Source organism: Chenopodium album, chromosome 9, assembly GCF_948465745.1.
Source record: "Chenopodium album chromosome 9, dcCheAlbu1.1, whole genome shotgun sequence".
NCBI lineage: Eukaryota > Viridiplantae > Streptophyta > Magnoliopsida > Caryophyllales > Amaranthaceae > Chenopodium > Chenopodium album.
The window spans coordinates 72,740,789-72,755,241 of record NC_137842.1 but is presented as its reverse complement, the minus strand read 5'-3'; the positions used below and the strand labels follow the sequence as shown (position 1 = coordinate 72,755,241).

Sequence of the window (14,453 nt, the reverse complement as noted above, 5' to 3'; positions counted from 1 at the left end):
GTCTAGATAAGACCCAAACCCTAGCTTATTCGCAATAATTGAAACCATTCCCCCGCATCTAATTTCTCCACTCATCTCTCCACTTTCCCTTATTTCGATACATCTTTTGATGAACAAGTATCCCATGTTTACATACCCTTCCACATTTCCTTCGAATCTTGAAGCTAGAAAGAGGCATTTGATCTCCTCTTTAGTTAGCTTCCCTAAGTCTTGTTTAGAAAAACAAGCATAGCTCATGATTCGCATAAAAATTCGAAGGACGGGGTGGATAATGTGGCTAGCATGGCTAGACTGGGTTGTGAAATTGGGATACCCCGCAATGGTATTCCACCACACTTGCTCCTCATAGCTTGAGAAGTAAGTACCATTGGGGTCATAGACTTGGTTGAGGGTGGGCCATTAAAAAATTTCGTTCAATCTCGTCAAAGTTAAGGTTCTTTCGACATTGAACATTCTAAATTTTATCTCACATTCCAATGGCTCATCCTCAAGGCTAATGCGTTTCATAGAAACCGATGAAAGGAATTCAAGAGTTAGGGAAGAAAAGGTTTCTTCCTCAAGGTTCAAGAAGTTTAGCCAACCGAAGTTTTCGGCTACTCTTCTAATTCCATCATCGACCCCTAGAAGTTTCATTGATTGTTGATGATAGAATCGGGTTGGGATAATTTTTCGCTTGGAAAGGTCATCGAATGCCTTTTTAAATCTTTTATCGATTTTTAAGGTTGGTGGTGGGTTAGGGTTTTCTTGTTGTGAAGGGGATGAGGATGATTGAGGTTCACTAGTCTTTCTTTTCTTAATCCTTCCGATGAATTTCTTCATTTTTGGTTTAGAAAAGGCTATTTAAGAATATCACTCAACAACAAACAACTCCACACCACCCTTAACTTCAAACCCCCTTAAAATTCAAGAGTACCTGTTTCACAATACAACCAAAATATATCCCAACACACAATTTTTCAAGAACAATGCACTTCACAATTTCACAAAGGTCAAAATCACAAATTCCCAAAGTCTAAGAAATTTTCGATTATAAACTCAACTATTCTGAAAATCATTCACAAAAATTTTCTAACAACCCTCCATAGACAACAATACTTGCTTAAATTCACCTAATCATGCAACTAGTCACACAAACTAAATGAAATTAGCAAGAATTAAGAAATTTTAAAGAAAGAAGTTGAGTAGAGTAATGGATTATACCAAATAGAGTATGAAAATACTCTAAAACCCTCCAAAACCACTCAAATTTTTCTCCTTCTTCTTCAAGCTTAAACCTTTTACTCTTGTTCTTCAATGGAGGAATTAGGGGTTTTCAAAATTTTGACCAATTTTGTGTATTTTTGTGATTTTTAGAAAGAGAATTGGAAGGGGAGTGAGAATTTGTGAATTTTTAGTGAAGAAAGTGAAGGATTGATGATGATTTTGATGAGAGAGGGTATAGAAGATGGGGTTTTTAGAGTGAGAAAGAGGTGGGTAAAGAGGAGAGAGAACATGAATATGGTAAATGAGAGGTGGGAGATGAAAGAGGGTAAAAAAAGGTAAGGGGGAAACCCCCTTTATTTTCACGGCTGGGCTTAGGAGCGGGCGTGCAGGGTTTGAGGAGCGCCCGCTCCTTCTGTTAGAGGTTCGTACTGCCTCTATTTAGATAGTAGGAGCGGGCGTGCAGGGTATGAGGAGCGCCCGCTCCTACTTCTTCACTTGGATTCTGCCAGTTTTCAATGTTTTCAAATTTTTTTTTTTTTCGAGAGCTGAACTTAGGAGCGGGCGTGCAGTACTCTTGGAGCGCCCGCTCCAAACAATTGTTGTAGGTTCTGCCTCTTCTGAGTACAAAGGAGCGGGCGTGCACTCCTTAAGGAGCGCCCGCTCCTAAGCTTGCTGGAAGGTTCTACCTTGTTTGCTGCTAGTAGGAGCGGGCGTGCAGGTGGGTAGGAGCGCCCGCTCCTAACTTGAATTTTTGAATCTGCCCTTTTCTGCTATCCTTTTGCAAATTACCTACAACAAAAACAAAACACTAAACAAACATTCAAAATGTTAAGTGTTAGTTTAAGCTCTTTCATTTTTTTTTTATTTTTTATTTTTTTTTAATTTTTGAGTAAAAGCAAAAATACTCGGGTTGCCTCCCGAGAGCGCTTCTTTAACGTCACTAGCTTGACGCAAATTCGAAAAATATCCTCAAGGTGGGATAAAGTTCGAAACCAAATTGTCACCATTGTTTTCATTGTTACAACTTGCCATCTTGGGCAAAACCAAATTGTTTTCTTGACTAACACCTACAACAAATTCATTATCATCAATTTTCTTTGAATCCTTCTTCTTCCTTTTTCTCCTTGATTTTCCCTTCCTCTTCTTCTTGGAAGCTTTGATGTCACCCTCTTCATCCTTGTGAGTGTCGGACTCACCATCTTCAAGCATAGTCTTGAGGCAAGCAAGCATGGCAATCACCTCATCAAACCTATCCAAACCTTGCTTTGACTCATGGACATTGAAAAGAGGATTAGTAGCACAAAGCATTCTCAACATATGCAAATCATTATCACTAATAGCATCTAAGGTCATGCAATCTTTTGTGGGGGAAGGACATCCTCTCTTGGGGTCAATAGTAAGACAAAATTCGTCATCACCCACATTTAATGTGAGTTTTCCTTCCCTTACATCAATGATTGCACCACCCGTTGCTAAGAAAGGTCGACCTAGGATAATGGGGGTGAGGACATCTTCCGTCATTCCTAACACAATAAAGTCAACCGGAATGGTGAAATTACCTACCTTGAGAGGGACATCCTCAACTTTACCCTTAGGGAATTTGGTGGATCCATCGGCAAGTTGAAGAGTGACAATAGTGGGTACCAAACCACCTATACCAAGCTTCTCATAAACCGAAAAAGGCATCAAACTCACACTAGCTCCTAGATCACATAGGGCATTTTCAAAGGAAACGTTTTTGATAGAGCAAGGAATAAAGAAACTTCCGGGATCTTTTAGTTTAGTGGGAGAGTGGTTTTTGATAATTTCACTACAATTTTTTGTTAAGCTCACCGTGGTGGACTCACTCATGACAACCATCTCATCCTCACTTGACTTAGACTCCTCACATTGTTTTTCTTCTCTAACCTCCTCATTCTCACTCTATTTTTGCAAGCTCATGGGTGGAGTTTCATCTATGCTAGACCCACATCTAGTCATGATTGCCTTACAATGTTCTTCTTGACTAGGTGAAGAGGTGCTAGAATTGTTGCTTTTAAGTGCATTAACTAGTTGATTTAATTCAGTTTCTAGCATCTTATTGTGGACTTGCACTTGCTTGATAGTCTCCTCTAATTTATTGGTTTTCTTAGTTTGAGCATTAACAAATTTTTCCATTGTTATTTCTAGGCTTGACTTAGGAGGGGGAGCTTTAATTTGAAGAGGAGGTTGAGGGATAGGAGCAAGGGTAGGTTTATTTCCTCCATTAAAACCGGGTGGGTTGTTGTTGGACGAATATTGACCTCTTTGGTGATACCTATTGTCATTTTGTTGATTTACTTGGTTGTTTGACACATAGTTACCACTACCTTGGTTCCTATAATTTCCTTGATTATTGTTTTGAACATTCCTTTGGCCACTATATTGACCTTGACCATTTCCTTGGGTTTGGCCCCCTTTCCAACCAAAGTTTGGGTGATGTTTCCATCCCTCATTATAGGTGTTGGAATAAGGGTCATACCTAGGATTGGTTTAACCATTGTTAATTGCATTTACTTGTTCCATGGAAGGGGAAGGGGAGCATGAATCATTTAACAAATAGCATTCCGAAGTCACATGATCATCACTTCCACAAGTATCACAAGACATCATTTGTATTGACATGTTTTCATTTAATGAACTAGATGCATGTGAATTTTGACGTGGGGAAGGGGATAGAGAAGAGGATTGCAATTGATCAAACTTAGAAGATAAAGCATCTAATTTTGAGTTAATCATGTTTATAGCATTTACCTCGTACTTTCCTCCTTTCTTGGAAGTGCTTCTCTCATCGGGGCTCCAATCGGTGTAGTTTTGAACTACATCCTCAATGATCTTTAGTGCCTCCGTGGGTGGCTTGTTCATGATAGGTCCTCCCGATGCTCCATCCAAGAGTATGCGGTCCGATCTCAAGAGTCCTCTATAAAACCCATGGAGCAAGAGCCAATCTTCCATGCCATGGTGGGGGCATTGTTGTTGGTAGCTCTTGAATATCTCCCAAGCATCATAAAGAGACTCATCGGGCTCTTGTTGAAAGTTCGAAATCTTGGACCTCAACTCTGCCGTTTTCCCAAGAGGAATGAACCTCCCGAGGAATGACGAAGTCACCTCATTCCATGTGTTCAATTAGTTCGGAGGCAACCTATCAAGCCAATCACTTGCCTTGCCCGTTAAAGAGAATTTGAACATACTTAAGAGAATGTACTCCGGAGTCACCCCATTTGCCTTCACGGTGCTACAATACCGTGTGAATTGCTTGAGATGTGCAATGGGATCTTCATGCTTTGCCCCGGAGAATTGATGACCCTCAATCAAGGTGATAAGGGCGGGCCTTATCTCAAAATTGTTTGCTTCAATAGCGGGAGTAGCAATCCCACTTGCTTCTTGATATGGAAGAGGAACACCAAACTCTCTCAAAGTTTTGTTCGGAGCGGCCATTTCAAAGTCTTGAAAAGGTGAAGAAGTTGGAGAATTTATCCTTGGTGACTCTAATGGAATGGTGTCTCCACTAGACTCACTAGAACTAGAGTGATCGGATTCCACTACCACTCGTGGCTCACTTGATGTAGCACCACTAGCTATCGCCCTCTTTTCTCTTCGATTTGCCCTTACCACTTTTTCAAGCTCGAGATTCAACGGCACAAGAGGAAGTGTCCTATTACTGCGTTTGGGCATGAACAAAGAAGACTAGATGGGAGATTAGTAGGTTAGTCAAAGAAAATAAAGAAAAATAAAGCTATACAAATGAACTAGTCTCACATATCTCATAAGTAACTCAATGCTTAACGCCATTCCCCGACAACGGCGCCATTTTGGCAGCGGATAAAATCGGTCGTTGGACAATCACCCTCAAGCCAAACAATAATTCTACCTAAACCAACCTAAGAAAAGTCTAGGGTAAGTAGAGGATCATATCCACGAGGAATGGGTAAGTACATCGAGAGTATGAAACGGTTGCAATCTAGTTCGGTCACAAATTGGGGGTTTTGATTAGGTAACTACTATGGAGACAAACACTAGGGGGAAATAGGGATCGACTCCAACCAAACCAACGGATCAAAACAATAGGCAAGCATGAACACAAATTGGGTGATAGAGAGGGCACTCAACATTGCCTTCTTTCGAAGCCACAACACTAGGCATTCCTAAACCAAACTCAACTAACAAGATAGGCCAACCAAGTCTTAATGATGAGAAGTAGACTACTAACTCGGGTTTGTCTTTCGATCGGTCCAAGAAAGCATTAAGGCACAAGCAATTGAGATTTCTCAACTAATTGTTGCAACTAATACTACTACATCATTCAAACAAGGAACCATAATCAAGAGGAATTTAGCATAATCATATAAGAAAAGGCTCACAACTAGACTCCATCTCTCAATGTAAGCATAGAAGTGAATACATGAGCAATAAGTGGCCATCCAATTACACATGCAATTAACCAATTCTTTAACAATCAATCATCAAACCAAAATGAACATGCAAGCACGTACATCAATCAACCCATGGCTTGGTTGGGTCTTCACCCAACCCCTAGCTAATTAACTACTCACTAAACATGGTGAAGGACATCAAAATAACAAGTTCCAATTCAAACATTAAATTAACAAGTTGAGAGGAGTAGTAGGAAAAAGGTAGATTGGACATGCAACAACAATTAAGCAAGATCAAGAGAGGAATTTAACAATTCAAAATAAATAAAAATTGAAATTAAAGAGTAAGAGATAGGGGAAAGAGATTACTTAAAATGCTTCAAAGTTGAGAAATTGTTGAATTCAAGAGAACAATCTTCAATTAATCTACTACAATGATTGAGTTTGAGAAGATCTAAGCTAATTAATGAGGGTTGAGAGAAACTAAGGGCCTAAGAAAACTAAAGGGAAAGAAGATTCCAAAATCTGAAGTCAAGCGTCCTATTTATATGCCCAAAAATTACATCGTAAAATCCGTCAAAATCAGGCTTCAGAATAGGAGGAGCGCCCGCTCCTGGGTGTGGAGCGCCTGCTCCTGGGCTCTCTGCATGCCCTACCCTCTTGCAGCAATTTGGGGCAGAAAGTAGGAAAATAGGGAGGAGCGCCCGCTCCTATTTAGGTGCACGCCCGCTCCTCTATGTGCAGGGGGAGGCAGATTGTGGCAGTTCAGGTAGGAGCGCCCGCTCCTTATAGGCTGCACGCCCGCTCCTGCTTTCCATTGCTTCCAAAAGGTATTTCTTCATGCTTATGCTATTTAACCCATTTTTCATTGCACCTACAAACATGAGCACACACATAAAAAGAAACGGGGAAGCAAAAAAGATGCAAATTAGCACAAGAGGAGTTAGAAAAGGGGATTAAAGTAGGGAAAAGAGTACAAAATTGTGTTTAGAAAGCCATGAAAAGTGGACAAATAAAACACTTATCAGGGGCCCAGTGGCGAAATTTTTGAATACTCTAGGGAATACATCTTAGGGTCATATAATGTCGTTTGGAACCATATATGACAATTAAATGATGTCATAAATGTGCATGGTAGGCTTGAGTTCACAAAATCGGTGCAAGTTGCGAATTGGTAAATTGACTGTTTTAAGTCAAATTGGAAGGTTCCACCAACCTAATTGGAATCCCGGATGGTATTAGGGACCATGGTAAACATCTCGGCAATTTTTATTTCAAGGCAAAAATAGGTCAAATACTTCCAAAATTGAAGGCTATTATCCACGCTTTTTATGGGAATTTTTGAGTTTATGTGGCCCGGTGGCGAAAAGTGCTGAGACTCAAAGGAATACATCTTAGGGTCATATAATGTCATTTGGAACCATATATGACAATTAAATGACGTCATAAATGTCCATGGTAGGCTAGAGTTCACAAAATCGATGCAAGTTGCGAATTGAAAAATTGACTGTTTTAAGTCAAATTGGATGGTTCCACCCACCTAATTGGACCCCCAGATGGTATTAGGAACCATGGTAAACATCTCGGCAATTTTGATTTCAAGGCAAAAAAAGGTCAAAAAATTCCAAAATTGAAGGCAATTATCCACGCTTTTTAAGGGATTTTTGAGGTTACGTGGCCCGGTGGCGAAAAGTGTTGAGACTCAACGGAATACATCTTAGGGTCATATAATGTCGTTTGTAACCATATATGACAATTAAATGATATCATAAATGTCCATGGTAGGCTTGAATTCACAAAATAGGTGCAAGTTGCGAATTGGTAAATTGATTGTTTTAAGTCAAATTGGATGGTTCCACCCACCTAATTGAACTCCCCGGATGGTTTTAGGGACCATTGTAAACATCTCGGCAATTTTTATTTCATGGCAAAAAAAGGTCAAAAAATTCCAAAATTAAAGGCTATTATCCACGCTTTTTAAGGGAATTTTTGAGGTTATGGGGCTCGGTGGCGAAAAGTGTTGAAACTCTAGGGAATACATCTTAAGGTCATATAATGTCGTTTGAAACCATATATGACCATTATATGATGTCTTAAATGTCCACGGTATGCTTGAATTTATAAAATCGGTGCAAGTTACGAATTGGTAAATTAACTATTTTAAGTCAAATTGGATGATTTCACCCATCTAATTGGACTCCCGGATGGTATTAGGGACCATGGTAAATATCTCAGCAATTATTATTTCAGGGAAAAAAAAAGGTCAAAAAAATCCAAAATTGAAGGCTATTATTCACGCTTTTTGAGGGATTTTTTAGGCTACGGAGCCCGGTGGCGAAAAGTGTTGAAAATATAGGGAATACATCTTAGGGTCATATAATTAATGTCGTTTGGAACCATATATGACAATTAAATGATGTCATAAATGTCCATGGTAGACTTGAGTTCACAAAATCGGTACAAGTTGCGAATTGGTAAATTGACAGTTTTAAGTCAAATTGGATGGTTTCACCCACCTAATTGGACTCCCGGATGGTATTAGGGACCATGGTAAACATCTCGATAATTTTTATTTCAGGGCAAAAACAGGTCAAAAAATTCCAAAATTGAAGGGTATTATCCACGCTTTTTTAGGGATTTTTGAGGTTACGAGGCCTGTTGGCGAAAAATGTTGAGACTCTAATGAATACATATTAGAGTCATATAATGTCATTTGGAACCATATATGATAACTAAATAATGTCATAAATGTCCATGGTAGGCTTGAGTTCACAAAATCGGTACAAGTTGCGAATTGGTAAATTGACTATTTTAAGTCAAATTGGATGGTTCCACCCACCTAATTGGACTCCCGGATGGTATTAGGGACCATGGTAAACATCTTGGCAATTTTTGTTTTAAGGCAAAAAAACGTCAAAAAATTCCAAAATTGAAGGCTATTATCCACACTTTTTGAGGGATTTTTGAGGTTACGGGGCCCGGTGGTTAAAAATGTTGAGACTCAAGGGAATACATCTTAGGGTCATATAATGTCGTTAGGAACCATATATGACAATTAAATGATATCATAAATGTCCATGGTAAGCTTGAGTTCACAAAATCGGTGCAAGTTGCGAATTGGTAAATCGAGTGTTTTAAGTCAAATTGGATGGTTCCACCCACCTAATTGGACTCCCGGATGGTATTAGGGTCCATGATAAACATCTCGGAAATTTTTATTTCAGGGCAAAAAAAGATCAAAAAATTCCAAAATTGAAGGCTATTATCCACACTTTTTGAGAGATTTTTGAAGTTACGGGCCCGGTGGTGAAAATTGTTGAGACTCAAGGAAATACATCTTAGGGTCATATAATGTCGTTTGGAACCATATATAACAATTAAATGATGTCCTAAATGTCCATGGTAGGCTTGAGTTCACAAAATCGGTGCAAGTTGCGAATTGATAAATTGACTGTTTTAAGTCAAATTGGATGGTTCCACCCACCTAATTGGACTCTTGTATGGTATTAGGGATCATGGTAAACATCTCGGCAATTTTTATTTCAGGGCAAAAAAAGGTCAAAAAATTCCAAAATTGAAGGGTATTATCAATGCTTTTTGAGGGATTTTTGAGGTTACGGGGCCCGGTGGCGAAAAATGTTGAGACTCAAGGGAATACATCTTAGGGTCATATAATGTCGTTTGGAACCATATATGACAATTAAATGATGTCATAAATGTCCATGGTAGGCTCGAGTTCACAAAATCGGTGCAAGTTGCGAATTGGTAAATTCACTATTTTAAGTCAAATTGAATGGTTCCCCCCACCTAATTGGACTCTCGGATTGTATTAGGAACCATGGTAAACATCTCTGCAATTTTTATTTCAGGGAAAATAAAGATAAAAAAATTCTAAAATTGAAGGGTATTATCCACGTTTTTGAGGGATTTTTGAGGTTACGGGCCCGGTGGCGAAAAGTGTTGAGACTCTAGGGAATACATCTTAGGGTCATATAATGTTGTTTGGAACCATAAATGACAATTAAATGATGTCATAAATGTCCATGGTAGGCTTGAGTTCACAAAATCGGCGCAAGTTGCGAAATGGTAAATTGACAGTTTTAAGTCAAATTGGATGCTTCCACCCACCTAATTGGACTCCCAGATTGTATTAGGGACCATGGTAAACATCTCGGCAATTTTTATTTCAAGGCAAAAAAAGGTCAAAAATTCCAAAATTGAAGACTATTATCCATGCTTTTTAAAAGATTTTTTAGGTTATGGGTCTGGTGGCGAAAAGTGTTAAGACTTTATAAATACATCTTAAGGTCATATAAACTCGTTTGAAACCATATATGACCATTATATGATTTCTTAAATATCCATGGTAGGCTTGAGTTCACAAAATTGGTGCAAGTTGCAAATTTGTAAATCGAATATTTTATGCCAAATTAGATGGTTCCACCCACCAAATTGGACTCCCGGATGGTATCAGGGACCATGGTAAACATCTTGGCAATTTTTATTTCAGGGCAAAAAAAGGTCAAAAAATTCCAAAATTGAAGGGTATTATCCACGCTTTTTGAGGGATTTTTGAGGTTACGAGGCTTAGTGGCAAAAAGTTTTGAGACTCTTGGGAATACATCTTAGGATCATATAATGTCGTTTGGAATCATATATGACAATAAAATGACGTCATAAATGTTCATGGTAGGCTTGAGTTCACAGAATTGGTGCAAGTTGCGAATTTGTAAATCAAATATTTTAAGTCAAATTGGATGGTTCCACCCACCCAATTGGAATCCCGGGTTGTATTAGGGACCATGGTTAACATCTCGGCAATTTTTATTTTAGGGCAAAAAAAGGATAAAAAATTCCAAAATTGAAGGCTAATATCCACGTTTTTGAGGGATTTTTGAGGTTACGGGGCCCTGTGGCGAAAAGTGTTGAGGCTCTAGGGAATACATCTTAGGGTCATGTAATGTCGTTTGGAACCATATATGACAATAAAATGATGTCATAAATGTCCATGGTAGGCTTGATTTCACTGAATCGGTGCAAGTTGCGAATTGGTAAATTGACTGTTTTAAGTCAAATTGGATGGTTCCACCCACCTAATTGGACTCCCGGATGGTATTAGGGACCATGGTAAACATTTCGGCAATTTTTATTTCAGGGCAAAAAAAGGTCAAAAAATTCAAAAATTGAAGGCTATTATCCACGTTTTTTGAGGGATTTTTGAGGTTACGCGGCCCATTGGCGAAAAGTGTTGAGAGTCTAGGGAATACATCTTAGGGTCATATAATGTCGTTTCGAACCATAAATGACTATTATATGATGTCTTAAATGTCCATTGTAGGCTTGAGTTCACAAAATCAGTGCAAGTTGCGAATTGGTAAATTAAATGTTTTAAGTCAAATTCGATGGTTCCACCCACCTAATTGGACTCCCGGATGGTATTAGGGACCATGGTAAACATCTCGGCAATTTTTGTTTCAAGGCAAAAAAAGGTCAAAAAATTCCAAAATTGAAGGCTTATTATCCACGTTTTTTGATGGATTTTTGAGGTTACACGACCCATTGGCGAAAAGTGTTGAGACTCTAGGGAATACATCTTAGGGTCATATAATGTCGTTTCGAACCATATATGACAATTAAATGATGTCATAAATGTCCACTATAGGCTTGAATTCACAAAATCGATGCAAGTTGCGAATTGGTAAATTGACTGTTTTAAGTCAAATTGGATGCTTCCACCCACGTAATTGGACTCCCGGAAGGTATTAGGGACCATGTTAAACATCTCGGCAATTTTTATTTTAGGGCAAAAAAAGGTTAAAAAATTCCAAAACATCTCGGAAGGTATTATTCACGCTTTTTAAGGGAATTTTCGAGGTTATGGGGGCCGGTGGCGAAAAGTGTTGAGACTCTAGGGAATACATCTTAGGGTCATATAATGTCGTTTGGAACCATATATGAAAATTAAATGATGTCATAAATGTCCATGGTAGGCTTGAGTTCACAAAATCGATGCAAGATGCGAATTGGTAAATTGACTATTTTAAGTCAAATTGGATGGTTCCACCCACCTAATTGGACTCCCGTATGGTATTAGGGACCATGGTAAACATCTCGACAATTTTTATTTCAGGGCAAAAAAAGGTCAAAAAATTCCAAAATTAAAGGTTATTATTCACGCTTTTTTAAGGGAATTTTCGAGGTTATTAGGTCTGGTGGCGAAAAGTGTTGAGACTCTAGGGAATACATCTTAAGGTCATATAATGCCATTTGAAACCATATATGACCATTATATGATGTCTTAAATGTCCATGGTAGGCTTGAGTTCACAAAACTGTGCAAGTTGCGAATTGGTAAATTGACTTTTTTTAAGTCAAATTGGATGGTTCCACCCACCTAAGTGGACTTCCGGATGGTATTAGGGACCATGGTAAACATCTTGGCAATTTTTATTTCAAGGCAAAAAAAGGTTAAAAAATTCTAAAATTGAAGGCTATTATCCACACTTTTTGAGGGATTTTTGAGGTTACGGAACTCGGTGGCGAAAAGTGTTTGAGACTCTAGGGAATAAATATTAGGGTCATATAATGTTGTTTGGAACCGTATATGACAATTAAATGATGTCATAAATGTCCATGGTAGGTTTGAGTTCACAAAATCGGTGCAAGTTGCGAATTGGTAATTGACTCTTTTAAGTCAAATTGGATGGTTTCACCCACCTAATTGGTCTCCCGGATGTTATTAGGGACCATGGTAAACATATCGACAATTTTTATTTCAGGGCAAAAAAAGGTCAAAATTTTTTAAAATTTAAGGCTATTATCCACGGTTTTTGAAGGATATTTGAGGTTACGAGGCCTGATGGCGAAAAATGTTGAGACTCTAGGGAATACATCTTAGAGTCATATAATGTCGTTTGGAACCATATGATTTGGGTATTTTATACCCGGCCAGGTGGCCCAATCAGAAAGCGCCACGTGTCCTCCAAAGAGGTGCCATTTGGACCTATGGAATGATGACACGTGGAAGGCGGACACTCTTCTGTCCTACGCAGACTGATGATTCAGCATGGACTATTCAGATGGCGACAAGTGTCATCCAAAAGATGCCCAAAGGCCGTTTGGGCTCAGTGACACGTGTCACTCAGGCATTGCCCCTGGGATGGCGGCCTTCAAAGGCCCAAATCCCGAGGCGCCGCAAAACGGCGTGACCTAATTCCTAGGTCACCAGATCCTAGGAGGGGCACACTTTCCAAAAGGACCCTATAAATAGGGACATTCTTACATTTATGAGAAGACAGAGAATATACACGCAATACGAGACAACACGTCACTTACCACAGAGATGTCGTTTTCAAGGAAAACACAGCACTTTACCTGAGCTTGGAATCCGAGCAGATAAACTTTACTTCCGCACGTTTTATTACCGAACGCTTATTAACTTAATCTTCGGAGGCGGACCACCGACCATCCGGCGGTCCGTTTGCTTTGCAGGTACAAGCGTCCTTTGCTGAATCCAGTCTCAGTGTTGTAACTCTCCCAAGGGACAAAAACCCCCGAAACATTTGGCGCCGTCTGTGGGGAGAGTACCTCTGAAATGGCTTCACAAGCACCTGTACCGAACCTAGAGGCCAATCGGCCTCCAGAAGACGTAGAGGTCCAAATGGATCATGACTCAGGTGACGACGCTGATGTCGAAACCTATGTGGATCCAAATGGATCCCTCATCTCTAAACGCATCCGCAGTAAGGAGAGGCGGGAGCGCCACCATGACCAGGCAGGCCCAAGCAAAACTGCTGGTCAGCCAAAGAAGCCCTCGGGGCGGCCAGTTGATCCTTCCCAGGCGGCAGGATCGACTCCCGTCACTCGAGATGAACTAATGACACTCCTGAGAAGCCTCAGGGGTGAAATCAAACAACTCGCCTCAAAGAAGTCGCCTGCTCCTAGAAAGGAGCAGTCGGCCAAGAAGCCAGCCCAAGCTGGCAAACAGAAGTCGATCAGGGACCGTCAGCCAACTCCTCATCCTGCCCCTAAGGAGAAGGCTCGGCCCCAATTTGACCTTACTCGACTCCGTTTCCCAGAAAAGGGCGCAAGAAAACCCATCCGGCACATACAGCCGGATGGTAGCAAGAAAACGTTCTCTGATGCTCGGCAATACATTGAGGAGAGGAGAACCCAGCTATCAGAGTCGGCTTCAACGTCGACTTATCATGATAGCTTTCGGAATACCTCTGTGAGGTGTTCCCAGTTTGTACATGAGACTCCAGCAAGCATCCTACGCGTTCAGTCTGGTCCTCATATGATTCAGTCGGCATACGGCTATATATACATGAGACTCCAGCAAGCAGCCTACGGTTTCAGTCTGGTCCTCATATGCACAACCATTGTACCAGGCGCCAATTTTACCTTACATGCAACCTGCCCTCTTTGGAGGACAGGCGGCATACGGCTATCAGCCGATGGACTGGCAGCTTAGGCTGCAACACCTTGGAGATCAACCCTCTTCTTTCTCCAGGGAAATAACTGAAGCCGTACAGCCAGCTAAAGTTAAAAACGTTCTGGTTGGAGCCTATGACGGGACCTCCAACCCAGAAGACCACCTGCTAGCATACACCCACCTCATGTATTTACAGGGGTTGGATGATGCCGCATGGTGTCGTTGCTTTCCAGCCACCCTGAAGGGCATAGCCCAGCAGTGGTTTGGAAATCTGCCGGCTGGTTGCATAAACAGCTTCAAGACGCTTGCGTTCTTGTTTGCTTCAAACTTCTCTATGAACATCCCTGCCAAAAAGACAAGCCTTGACTTGGGCAATGTACAGCAGGGAGATAGAGAAGGCTTGCGTTCCTACGTCAGGCGGTTCAA

General features: G+C 40.3%; 1 non-coding gene across 1 annotated transcript; it reads left to right on the top strand.

Annotated features, from left to right (window-relative positions):
• The first annotated feature begins 4,174 nt into the window (after nt 1-4,174).
• LOC145560917 (small nucleolar RNA R71) lies at nt 4,175-4,281 on the top strand. The gene has a single exon (XR_014093510.1). It is a non-coding gene; the product is annotated as a small nucleolar RNA R71 (small nucleolar RNA).
• Nucleotides 4,282-14,453: the final 10,172 nt, after the last annotated feature.